A 12,258-nucleotide genomic window follows, 5' to 3' on the forward strand; every position below is an offset into this window, starting at 1 on the left:
ATCCCATTGTCCCACTTCACAGGTCAGGCAGCCGCCATTTCAAGGGCCCAAATGGCATAATTTGTACTGCGTCACACAGGCCTAGACCTTGCATTGCCACACATACACGCCTTTCAATATATAGATAATCGTGTGCTATGCATGCAGTGGTGAACGTACCTGTGATTTGCTTGTCTCTGTGCTCCATGTTGTCCTTCCTAGGCACCGTCCGCTGGGACTTGCGAGGAGAAGGATGAATCCTCGCGTGTACCGACCGCTGGTGGACCTGTCGACAATGGAAGAACGCCATATCATACTACGATACCGACTTGACCGAGCCACTATACATGAACTGTGTGCCCAGCTGGAGCCAGCCCTGATGTCCCCCATCCGCCAACCCACAGGAATTCCCCCTCTAGTGCAGGTTCTGTCAGTCCTCCATTTGTTGGCAAGTGGCTCATTCCAGACAACAGTGGCCATGTCATCTGGAATGTCTCAGCCTATGTTTTCAAAAATCTTGTCTAGAGTGTTGTCTGCCCTGACGAAACACATGCGGCGCTACATTGTATTCCCTGAGGAGGTTGATTTGGCCACTGTGAAGGGTGATTTTTATGCCCTTGGACATATCCCCAACATAATTGGTGCCATTGATGGGACCCATGTGGCTTTAGTACCCCCAAAAGACGATGAGCAGGTGTACAGAAACAGGAAAAGTTACCATTCTATGAACGTCCAGGTGGTCTGTTTGGCTGACCAGTACATCTCCCATGTGAATGCCAAGTTCCCTGGGTCAGTGCATGACGCGTATGTGATGCGAAATAGCAGCATCCCTTATGTGATGGAACAGCTACAGAGAAAACGTGTGTGGCTAATTGGTGACTCTGGTTACCCCAACCTGCCTTGGCTATTGACCCCAGTGAGGAATCCCCAGACCAGGGCAGAGGAACGGTACAATGAGGCCCATGGGCGAACTAGGAGGATCATAGAAAGAACCTTTGGCCTCCTGAAGGCCAGGTTTAGGTGCCTGCATATGACAGGGGGATCCCTGATGTACTCACCAAAGAAGGTGTGCCAGATCATCGTGGCCTGCTGTATGCTTCACAATCTGGCATTGCGACGTCAGGTGCCTTTCCTGCAGGAGGATGGTCCAGATGGTGGTGTTGAAGCAGCTGTGGAGCCTGCGGAGAGTGAAGAGGAGGAAGACGAAGAGGACGACCCAGACAACAGGGACAGAGTTATCCAACAGTATTTTCAGTAGCACACAGGTAAGAATCACCCACGCCATTTAACATTTACTGAAAGCCCCCTGCATCTTTAATTTGTGTATTTCCCCCCAGTTCTTTTAATCTGATGTTTGATTTTCCCTTCCCTTTTCAGTGCTGTATGACCCACTGCGTGACTTCTGCTTGGTTAGCCCATGGACTAATGCTTATTGACATCGGTATGTTGTCATCACAAAAATAACAGAACATTATTGATCAGTAATGTGTTATACATTTGTAAATAATACAGGCTCACTCCAGAATGATTTCAGTGCAATGAGTGATTTATTTTTAGTGCTAGATATTGGTACATGATATGAAAACGGTGATGGGTGAGGGTGGAGTTATGTCCATGGCAGAGTCCAGTTCTCGGTCGCACAGGTGCATTGTCCATATGCCTGTGGAAGGATGGAGCAGGGGCAGTTCAAGGTTGGACAGGGTGACACTGTGGGACAGTGGAATGACATCCGGGGGGATATTAGGCTGGCGGGGGTCTTGGCATCCTACTCTGTCTTGCTTTGAGATCTCAGGTTCCTCTTGCGGGGTGGTTGTTCTTCAGCAGGAGGTGGGGTTCTGGTGGCCTGTCGTTCTGTGGGGGCCTCCTGACCACTAGCGCCGGCGGAGGTGGTAGGCTGTTCCTGGCTAGTGACAGGGGCCCTTTGTGGTGCCACATGGTCTCGCAATGTGGTTTCTATCCGGTTGAGAGCCTGGACTATGGTCCCCATAGCGGTAGCGATGTTCCTGAGTTCATTGCTGAACCCCATGTACCGTTCCTCCTGCTGTGCCTGGATCTCGGTGAACCTGGCCAGTACCGTCGCCATCGTCTCCTGGGAGTGATGGTATGCTCCCATGATGGTGGTGAGGGCCTCTTGGAGAGTCGGTTCCCTGGGCCTGTCCTCCCCCCCGTGTCGCACAGCAGCCCTCCCAGTTGCCCTGTTTCCCCGGGCCTCTGTCCCCTCGACGGTGTGCCCACTACCACTGCCCCCAGGTCCCTGTTGTTGTTGGGGTGTTGGGTCAGCCTGGGTGCCCTGTAGTGGCGGACACACCGCTGATTGACGCGTCCGCGAGACAGAGGCATGGGCCCGCTGGGTGGGAGCTGTGCTTGTGTTCCCAGAGGGGGTTGGGTCTGCTGTGGCCTGTGTCTGTGTGTGGGGAACCGACTGTCCAGAGGTCCCCGATGGTCCGGGCTGGTCATCAGGTTCTAGGTCGACAGAGCTGCTGTCCTCGCTGGGGGCCTGTTCTGGGGGTGGGATGGACAAATCTGGACCCTCCGTGGCGGTGTGTTGGCGTTCGGGCCCTGCAGGGGTAAAGGAGTATGGTTATTGTTTCGGTGTGTGCCATGTCGTGCATTTTGAGTGCCCTTGGCCCCCAGTGCTGGCATTCCCTTGTGGGAGGTGTTGTGAGGGTGGTGGGGGGGGGGGGGGATGGGTATGTGCAATGGTCATGCTTTGGTGGTGGCTGTCTATGGTTTGTGTTGGCATTCAGGGGTTGGTGTTGTTTAGGGTGGGTTGTGCTGGTGAGACATTGGCAGGGAGGTTGTGTGCTGGGGGGTTGAGATTGGGTGTGAGGGGGGGGTTGGCATTCTGGTGGTTGGGGGGGGGTGAAGTAGTTGAGATTCGACTTACCAGAGTCCATTCCTCCGTGTACTCCAGCGAGGCCATCAGGATGCAGGATGTTTACCACCTCTTGCTCCCATGCTGTGAATTGGGGTGGAGTGGGTGGGGGTCCGCCGCCAGTCTTCTGCACAGCCATGTTGTGCCTTGAGATCATCGAGCGCACCTTCCCCCGTAGGTCGTTCCATCGCTTTCTGATATCTTCCCGATTTCTGGGATGCTGTCCCGCAGCGTTGACCCTTTCTACGATCCTTTGCCATAGCTCAGCCTTCCTTGCTATAGTGGTGTGCTGCACCTGCGTGCCGAAGAGCTGGGGCTCTACCCTTATAATTTCCTCCACCATGACCCTGAGTTCTTGGTCCGAGAACCTGGGGTGTCTTTGGGGTGCCATGGGGTGGTGTGGATGAGGTGTGGGGTGGTGTTTGTGGTGATGTGCGTGGTGATATGTGGTGATGTGTGCGTAGATGTGGTGTGGGTGATGAAGTTGGGTTCCTGTGTGTGTTGGGGTTTTCTATTGCTGTGCTCGCTCTCTCTATCTCTTTCTCTCTCACCTTCTCTCCGATTTCCAACTAGTGGGGGTTTGTGGGTGATGTGGGTGTGTGTTTTATAGTTGATTGGATGTGTGGGAGTGTTGTTTGTATGTGTCTCAGGTGTGTGTATTTCAAATTGTCCAATGTGGCTGTGTTTTGGAGCTGTGTGTGTATTTTGAGCGCGGCGGTGTGTACCGCCAATGGAATACCGCGGTTGAAAGACCGCCGCGTGGATTCGTGGGTCAGAATGGTATGGACGTGTTTGTGTTGGCGTGACGGTGGAGGTTTGGTCATCTCCAGTTTTCCGCGGCCCGCTGGTGAGGCGGCCTTCCTTGGATGTCGGATTGTTGGCGGTTTCACAGTTGGTGGTCAGAATGACCGTGGCGGTTTACCGCGGCCGCGGCGGTAGAATGGCAGACTTCTGACCGGCGGTAAGGGCCTTTTACCGCCGAGGTCAGAATGACCCCCTTTGTGTCGATTTGCATCACTTTTATGATGCAAACATGGTGTAAAATATTAGTAAATATACCCGTTAGTGTCCCGAAAACGTGCATTCCATTCTCCCTCATTGACCTTGCACAAACACACACATCAAAATACAGAGGGGCATATTTAAGACCCCCTAGCGCCACAGGAGCGTCACTTTTTGTGATGCTCCGGTGGCACGATGCCCTGCTCTGTAATTACAAGGTGGCGTTAAGCCACTTTTTGTGGCTTAACACCACTTTGTAAATACGGCCCCTTCACACATAGCACTTTGCGTGAAAGGGGTGTGCAATGGGTGTTGCTGTGGGCGTGCCACAGCAACACCCGTTGCATTTTGACACTGCCTCATTCTGACATTGCGTAAACCTGAGGCAGCACCAAAATCTACCATGGCACAACAAGGAGAAATGCTTTCATTGTTTTGCTCTTTCTAGATTGTTTTTGTGCAGGAAGGTGTTCCTTCCTGCACAAAAACCATCTCCCCCTCAACGCAGCCATCCTTGCACTATGGTGCAAGGGTAGCTGCGTTGGCGCACAGCAGCAAATTTAGTGCTGGCGCATGGGGAAACACAGAGGTGCGCCGTGTGCTAGGAAATGACTGTGCGTGACGCTGCCAAATTTGGCGCAGCACCGTGCACCGTCATTTTCTATTAAATCTGGCCCAGCATGTCTAGCCAGGTCTGTGTATAGTGCACCCCTCTGTCTGAAATCACATGCACTTCATCTCTCCCTCTGCCCTGCTATGCAATAGGCCTCCCTTACAGCTCGTGCAAGGATTGTACACCTTGCGAGGATCAGGAATCACTCTGTGCTGTTCTGCCACCTTCCCTTTGCTATAAACTATGGTGCTTTATCTGCTCCAGTATGCCGATCAATACTCCATTAGCAGAGACAATTCTCACTCTGTTAGTTTTGTATTTGTTGCATTCCTACCTCTGCTCTATCCAGAACTGCGTCCCATCTTCCAATGCACTTCTAATGTTTCAGGGTGGTTATTTGAGTAAAGAGAGGTAGATTTCTGACACTGAATACACAGTTGAAATTATGACTCATCCTACTACAAAATGTCCCAAAAATGTGAACTTTCCGACATTACAAATTAAAAATGATATAAACAGATTACACTGTCCTTAAGGCTAAGACTACCAACTTTCCAAGCAATAATAAATTGGTCGTAAAAGCAGACAGTTTGAAGATCAGGGGCTGCAAGGGAATCAAGCAAAAATGTGTATTATTAATAACAGTGCATCATTCGGTGAAAAAGTAACTTTAGAGCTCAATAGGAACAGTAAACCTTCATCCCTGAACTAAAGCAAAGGTTGACACTTCTAATTGCAATACAAGAAACAACATAAGTATACCTCAGAAATACTCTGCTGTTACCTAAACACATGCTACAACTGGATCTGGGCCACACAATGATGACTATTATCAGGGTGTAGCATGGTCAGTATGGTGGGGGAGTGTGAACTTTAGATTTCCCAACAATCACACTGGGATATCTTGTAAAACATATCATACAAGCAGCAGGATATGAGGGTGTTGAAGGTTCATTGGAAAGAGAGAGGTGGGCGGATTGTTAGTGGTACTTAAATTCTTAAAAAATGGAGGAGATGTAAGACCCCCTAGCGTCACCTTGTGCCACATTAGCGTAATTTTTTATGCTAATGTGGCCCAACGAGGCCAAAATCACTGCGCCAAATTTACAAAGTGGCGCAATGTATGCATTGTGCCACTTTGTAACCCTTTGTGCTACATTATGCCTGCACCAGGCATAATGTATGCAAAGGTGGTGTTCTGCCATTAGGGGGGCCAGATAAATGGCGCAAAGAAATCTAAGAGATTATTTGTGTCATTTTTTTCCACAATTTTAATGCCTGCTCAAAGCAGGGGTTAAAAGGAGGCATACCATTGTTTACAATGGGCCTCAATGTGCTTTCCAGTATTTGCGTAAACATTTTTTATGCTAATCCTGAAAAGCTCCGAACTAGCGTCAAAAATGTTGACACTAGTTCCTCTAACTACCGCCATGGTGCACCATATCTTAGATACGGCGTGCACATGTTGGCGTTAGGGGAAGCGCTACGGGGCTCAAGAAAAGTTGCACTGCCCTGTGTGCAGTGCCACTTTTCTTAAATCAGGCCCAATATTTTCCAACCAAATCAACATTTTCAATGGCCTTCAAAACTTATGAGAGAGAGCGTGTGTTTTTGTCCATGTGGGCGTGTAAAACTTCCAGGTGAAATCCGACAGACACTCACATTACCCGAGCACTTGTACCCAACTATTTACTGCAGATTACATTTTTAGGGTGGTGTAACACCCCAAACACCCCCACCACCCTGAACCTATGCCCCTGATTTTAAGAGATATCGTGGCAGTATCTGTGAATTTTCAGGTGGGATGCCCTGAAAGACTTAAACGTTCAGACGGTTTTATGTGCTTACTTCTCTTCTTTGGACCAAACTGCCTTATAAACTCAGAGCCACTGCGTTCCTCTATGAATTCAAACATGGCCTCCAAGGCTACCCACTCAAAATGGAAGGGAACAGTCGCGTGTTAACCTGATCTACCTTCCTTTATCGCGTTACTATGTGTGAGCATGTATATTAAATTCTGTAATTTTACTTGAGTCAGTGTAGGGTGCAATCCACGTAGATAAGATTTGGAGTGCCTTATATATATATATATATAGTAATGCACTGTACAATACAACATGCTGTCACATGGAACTAGTAATGTTTCCTTATTCAGATTTACATTCTCAGGTCACATGTTATCTCAAAAAACCTGTTTTAAAAACTATCGATTGTTCTCTCCACTCTCTTCCTATCACATGATCCTCTGCTTATCCTTCATATTGGCATGTCTTACAGGCTCTCTCAATTTAGCTTACTCTGAGTCGCAGGCCTATTTGTCTTACTCTTTATTGTATTTTAGCAAATTACCAACACCACACCTCTTATATCACAACCACTCCTTCTTTGGAACAATTCCTTACAACCAACCAATAACTGATGTTCTCTAGCATATCTATTCAACCTACTAACCTTTTGCATGAACTCCGCACTTAACTCCTATTAATTTAATCGACCACAAATAAATTGAAGTAAGTGCATTTAATGGTTTCTTATAGAGTACAATACTAATCCCACTAACCAACAATAAATATTAACCAACAAAAACCAATAACTAACACTAATTAATAACTATTGGACTAAAAAATAACTTCAGGTTCTAAAATAGAGTGCTAACCGCTGTAAAGCAGTGTAATGCCCCACCGGGGCACGATGTGATATATAAATACAGTGTCCTACTGCAAATGCAGGCTCTCAGAAGGGTTGTTTTTGGCAGATAAAATAATATTAGCTAGTCTGTAAATTAAAGTCAGGCTTGCAGCCCAGACATGATCATGATGATTGTACCCGTGAAATTACAGGCTTTTGCTTTTTGTGACAGAGTTCCATAAAATATAGATACATATATGTTCCATAAAATATACGTACATATATAAGGAAGCTCCTAATTGAACTAGGTACTTTGGGTCGTAAATCAAAGACTCACACAATACCTATGCTCCGGTTGTTATCTTGATAAAAGAAATGGCGAGATTTTTCTTGGGCATGATCAAATATGAACTGAATTGGTATCAGAGACTGTTGCCATGCAGAACTAGTTTGGCAAACATTCGTCAAAGTATTGGAGCTGGCAACGCTTTTTAAAAATAATTTGCTTATGAATAATACATGTTCTTACATAGGATATAGGTGGTAGTTTTACCACTTTTTTGAAGGGGAACAGCAGTAGTTTGCTCAATTATTGTGCGGTCTCCAGCTCATTGTTAAAGTTTAGAGTTGACAAAATGGGCTCTAAATTATCGTCTAGGATATGGGGGAGGCTAGTGTTACACTGAAAAAGTAACCAGTGTAAGGAGTTTGATGGAGTTTGAAGGAAAGGTAAAAAACAATGGCCACCGAAAGAGCATTTGCAGAGACTATCATCACGTGTGTGTCAGAATATGATCAAAGAAAAGTTTAGTAAGACCTAGCCTACAAATCAGTGTCCATTTTCCAGCAAATCAAAATGTAAACTGGAATCCCAATCCGTGATAGAACTTAGTTGCAAATGGCATTGGACGGTTCCTGTTGAATCAATAATGTTTTTATGAAATAAATAGCGGGGCTAATTAAAAAGAACTTTGTATTTGACAGAAAAAAATCAAACAGTAGAGTCGCTCACTGGAGGGATTTATGAGTGCATTGTAATGTACGCTATTGGGAGCTTTGTCTCTCAAACCTGGTGGCATCTCCAATTCTCTTGAAAAAAACTACTCGATGGGTGAACTATTGAATCCTTTTTATTACACCTGTTTATTGTGGCTGAAAATTTAAGATGATTGGAAGGGTTGTATAATGCCCTGTTTGACTTTTTCAACAACCTGGTTTATATACACAGTAAAGATGAGGGGCGTGGACGCCTTTATTCACCGGAAGAACTGTGTATTTTCCCTTGGGGTTTCTCATCTAACAGTAGCTCAGTTCCTCTCATGTAAACGAGTCAAGATGTTTAATAGGTCCAGGTGAATGCCCATCTCCTGAATAAAGTTCCATAGCAGGTGCATCGGGACATTGTCAAAAGCAGATCAAAAGTCCACGAACATGACATATAGCAGAACTCTGTTCAGGTTATTCGATTTTTCCAAAATTTGTGCAACCTGAACACCTGGTCAATTGTGCTCATCTTTCCTGAACACAGCCTGATTTATAGACAAGTTCAAGTTAGAGGTAACTTATCCCTCAAGCCTGGATAATATACTACAGATGAAAAAACGTTTTTGTAGATCATGAAGGAGGTTGATCATGCAGTAATTCGCAGTATCAGCTCAGCCACCCTTCTTAAACATTGGCCCTATTTCGTCACATAGCCAGAATGGCTGTATTTTTGTCCCTCCTAATATGACATTAAACAAAAAGAAAATACAGCTGCCCCATAAGATGGGGTCTGGATTATATAGATCAGCCAAGACTTTGTCGAGACCCTGATTGTTAGAAGTGGGGTCTCTAGTTGGCAGAGGTATGCTCCCTTGTCCAAATAGGGACCACAGTCCTAGTCAGGGTAATTCACACAAAATCCAAACTGTCATGTGGCCACTCTCTGGTAGCTTGGCACTGAGCCATCAGGCTTAACTTAGAAGGCAGTGTGTAAAGTATTTGCGCAATAAATGACAGGTGAAAATATGTTAATGGTGCATGTTCACATGAAAAGTACACAAACATTTATACACGTATTTTGGAAATGCAGTTTATATTGTGAACTCAGGGTGTGACTAGTAAAATTATTGCCCAACAGACACTGTTATAATATTTTTTGCGAGTGTTGATGGTTGGATTGTGATGTCCGTTGTCCACTTTATTAAACAATTTTTAAAGATGTTAAAAGTTGTATGTGGTTACTAACTGGGTGATATCAATTGTGATATGAATTTGTTTTACTATTTTATTAACTGAGACATTGTCAGGTTAGTTCAAAATAAAATAGTTTGCACCTTTGAAAAATCTAGTATGTGTGGTACTCAAAGGAACATACCAGAGGGAGTATCTGGTGCCTTAAAGCGCATCTCTTCATCCCGCTGCACAGGCCGCTTGTTCTTTGGTGACATTGGGGAACTAAGGGCCATATTTATACTTTTTGACGCAAAACTGCGCTATTGCAGTTTTGCGCCAAAAAGATTAGCGCCGGCTAACGCCATTCTGAAGCGCCATGCGGGCGCCGTATTTATTGAATGGCGTTAGCCGGCGCTAGCAGACCGGCGCTGCCTGGTGTGCGTGGAAAAAAAACATGTACACCAGGCAGCGCCGGCGTTGGGGAAAATGGCGTTAGGGCGTCTTAAAATGGGGCAAGTCAGGTTGAGGCAAAAAAATCGCCTCCACCCGATTTGCGCCATTTTTAACGACGCCCAGATGCCATTTACATGACTCCTGTCTTAGTAAAGACAGGAGTCATGCCCCCTTGCCCAATGGCCATGCCCAGGGGACTTATGTCCCCTGGGCATGGTCATTGGGCATTGTGGCATGTAGGGGGGCACATATCAGGCCCCCCTATGCTAAAAAAAAAATAAAAAAAAAAAAATAATTATACTTACCTGAACTTACCTGAATGTCCCTGGGATGGGTCCCTCCATCCTTGGGTGTCCTCCTGGGGTGGGCAAGGGTGGCAGGGGGGGTCCCTGGGGGCATGGGAGGGCAGCTGTGGGCTCATTTTGAGCCCACAGGTCCCTTAACGCCTGCCCTGACCCAGGCGTTAAAAAGAGGCGCAAATGCGGGGTTTTTTGCCCCGCCCACTCCCGGGCGTGATTTTTGCCCGGGAGTATAAATACGACGCATTTGCGTCGCAGTCATTTTTTTAGACGGGAACGCCTACCTTGCATCTCATTAACGCAAGGAAGGCGTTCACGCAAAAAAATGACGCTCTTTCCTCATACTTTGGCGCTAGACGCGTCTAACGCCAAAGTATAAATATGGCGTTAGTTTTGCGCCGAATTTGCGTCGAAAAAAACGACGCAAATTCGGCGCAAACGGAGTATAAATATGCCCCTAAATCTACCAGCATTCTCGGGTCCCAGGAGGCAGCCTGAGCATCGCGCTCACCTGTGGCAGTATCTGGCACCTTAAAGCGTGTCTCTTCGTCCTGCTGCACGGGCAGCTTGTTCTTTGGTGACACTGGGGGACTACATCTACCAGCATTCTTGGGTCCCAGGAGACGGCCCGAGCATTGCGCTCACCCGTGGCAGTATCTGGCGCCTTAAAGCGCGTCACTTCATCCCTGTGCACGGGCAGCTTGTTCTCTGGTGACATTGGGGGACTACATCTACCAACATTCTCAGGTCCCAGGAGGCTGCCTGAGCATAGCGCTCACCTGTGGCAGTATCTGGTGCCTTAAAGAGCGTCTCTTCGTCCCGCTGTGCAGGCAGCTTGTTCTTTGGTGACATTTGGGGACTACATTTACCAGCATTCATGGGTCCCAGGAGGCGGCCTGAGCATCGCGCTCATCTGTGGCAGTATCTGGCGCCTTACATCGTGTCTCTTTGCCCCACTGCGCAGGACGCACCTGGGCAAAGCCTGGGCCAACAGTGGGCCCATCCTGCGCCCGGCAGCGACATGAGGCGCAGGGCAGGGCCACCCCCCTTGGTTTTTTAATTTGTACCTACTGTGATTTAGTGTATAATTGGTAGAGACGTGCCAGGGGAGGCAGGGTAAATGTTGGGAAGTGAGTATTAAATAAGAGTGGGAATCTGATGATGGGGAAAAGAAAACACTCAGCATGGAGCATGAAGGCACAACATCAGGGTCGCTTGTGCCCCTCCTTACTAAATTACATAAAAGGAGCAATGGGAGCAAGTGAGAAGCAAATCATCACTGTTAAAGAATCCCTAGCCATATGTGAGGGGGAAGTGTTAGACTCCACCCACTGTGTATCTATTATCCCTAATAGAGCTCCTATAGACTGGGCTACTACGGATAGCAGGGACGGGGACCTTAACTCCATTAATTTAAATGGAGACACAGGCTGCGAACCCCGCTAAAATGTATCAGAATACCGGGTCCCATATCCAAACGCCATTTCACCCAGTCAGGGGCAAGACTAGGAAGCAAGATCAAAAAACGCCTAATAAACTAGGCACAGTAAAATCTGCCACAAGGAAAAGCATGGCTAAAGTAACAACAGAGGAGTTTAAGGAGTTATTAAATACTATGCAATCTCTGGAAGCCTTTGTTAAACTGTCATTGACACCCTTATCGAATAGAGTGGCTCAGTGGAGAAGGCTGTCCTGGTTTGCAGTGGGTACCAAAGGTACTTACACCTTATACCAGGTCCAGTTACCCCTTATCAGTGAAATGTAGTCAGTCAGTAGGTAGCTGTAGGCAGAGCAGCCAGGGCTGAACTAGGAGACATGCAAAGCACTTGCAATACCACAGTAGTCACACAGTACTTACACACATGAAAGACAATGTTACAAAAATAAAGGTACTTTATTTTAGTCACACAATGCCAAAAATACTTTAAGACTGCAAGACATCAACAATGGATTCCTGGACCTGACGACCTGTGGAAGAAGGGGACCAAGTCCAAGAAGCACTGAAGAGTCCAGGGAGAACAGGAGCCCCTACTAACCCGGATGAAGGTGCAAAGGTGGAACTACCGGTGAGAAGACAAAGTCAGTATTGCACCAAAGAATACAGATGCGGGTTCCTGGTTAGTGCACAAGATATCCCACGCTGGATTGATGAATGCAGTCTGGTTTGCGTTTCTGGATTCCGCCAACAAGCCTTGGTAAACGCAAAGCTCGTGTGTAGGAAAGTACCATTTTTCTTGGCATGTTACCCCTAA

This window comes from Pleurodeles waltl, chromosome 8 (genome assembly GCF_031143425.1).
Source record: "Pleurodeles waltl isolate 20211129_DDA chromosome 8, aPleWal1.hap1.20221129, whole genome shotgun sequence".
Lineage (NCBI taxonomy): Eukaryota > Metazoa > Chordata > Amphibia > Caudata > Salamandridae > Pleurodeles > Pleurodeles waltl.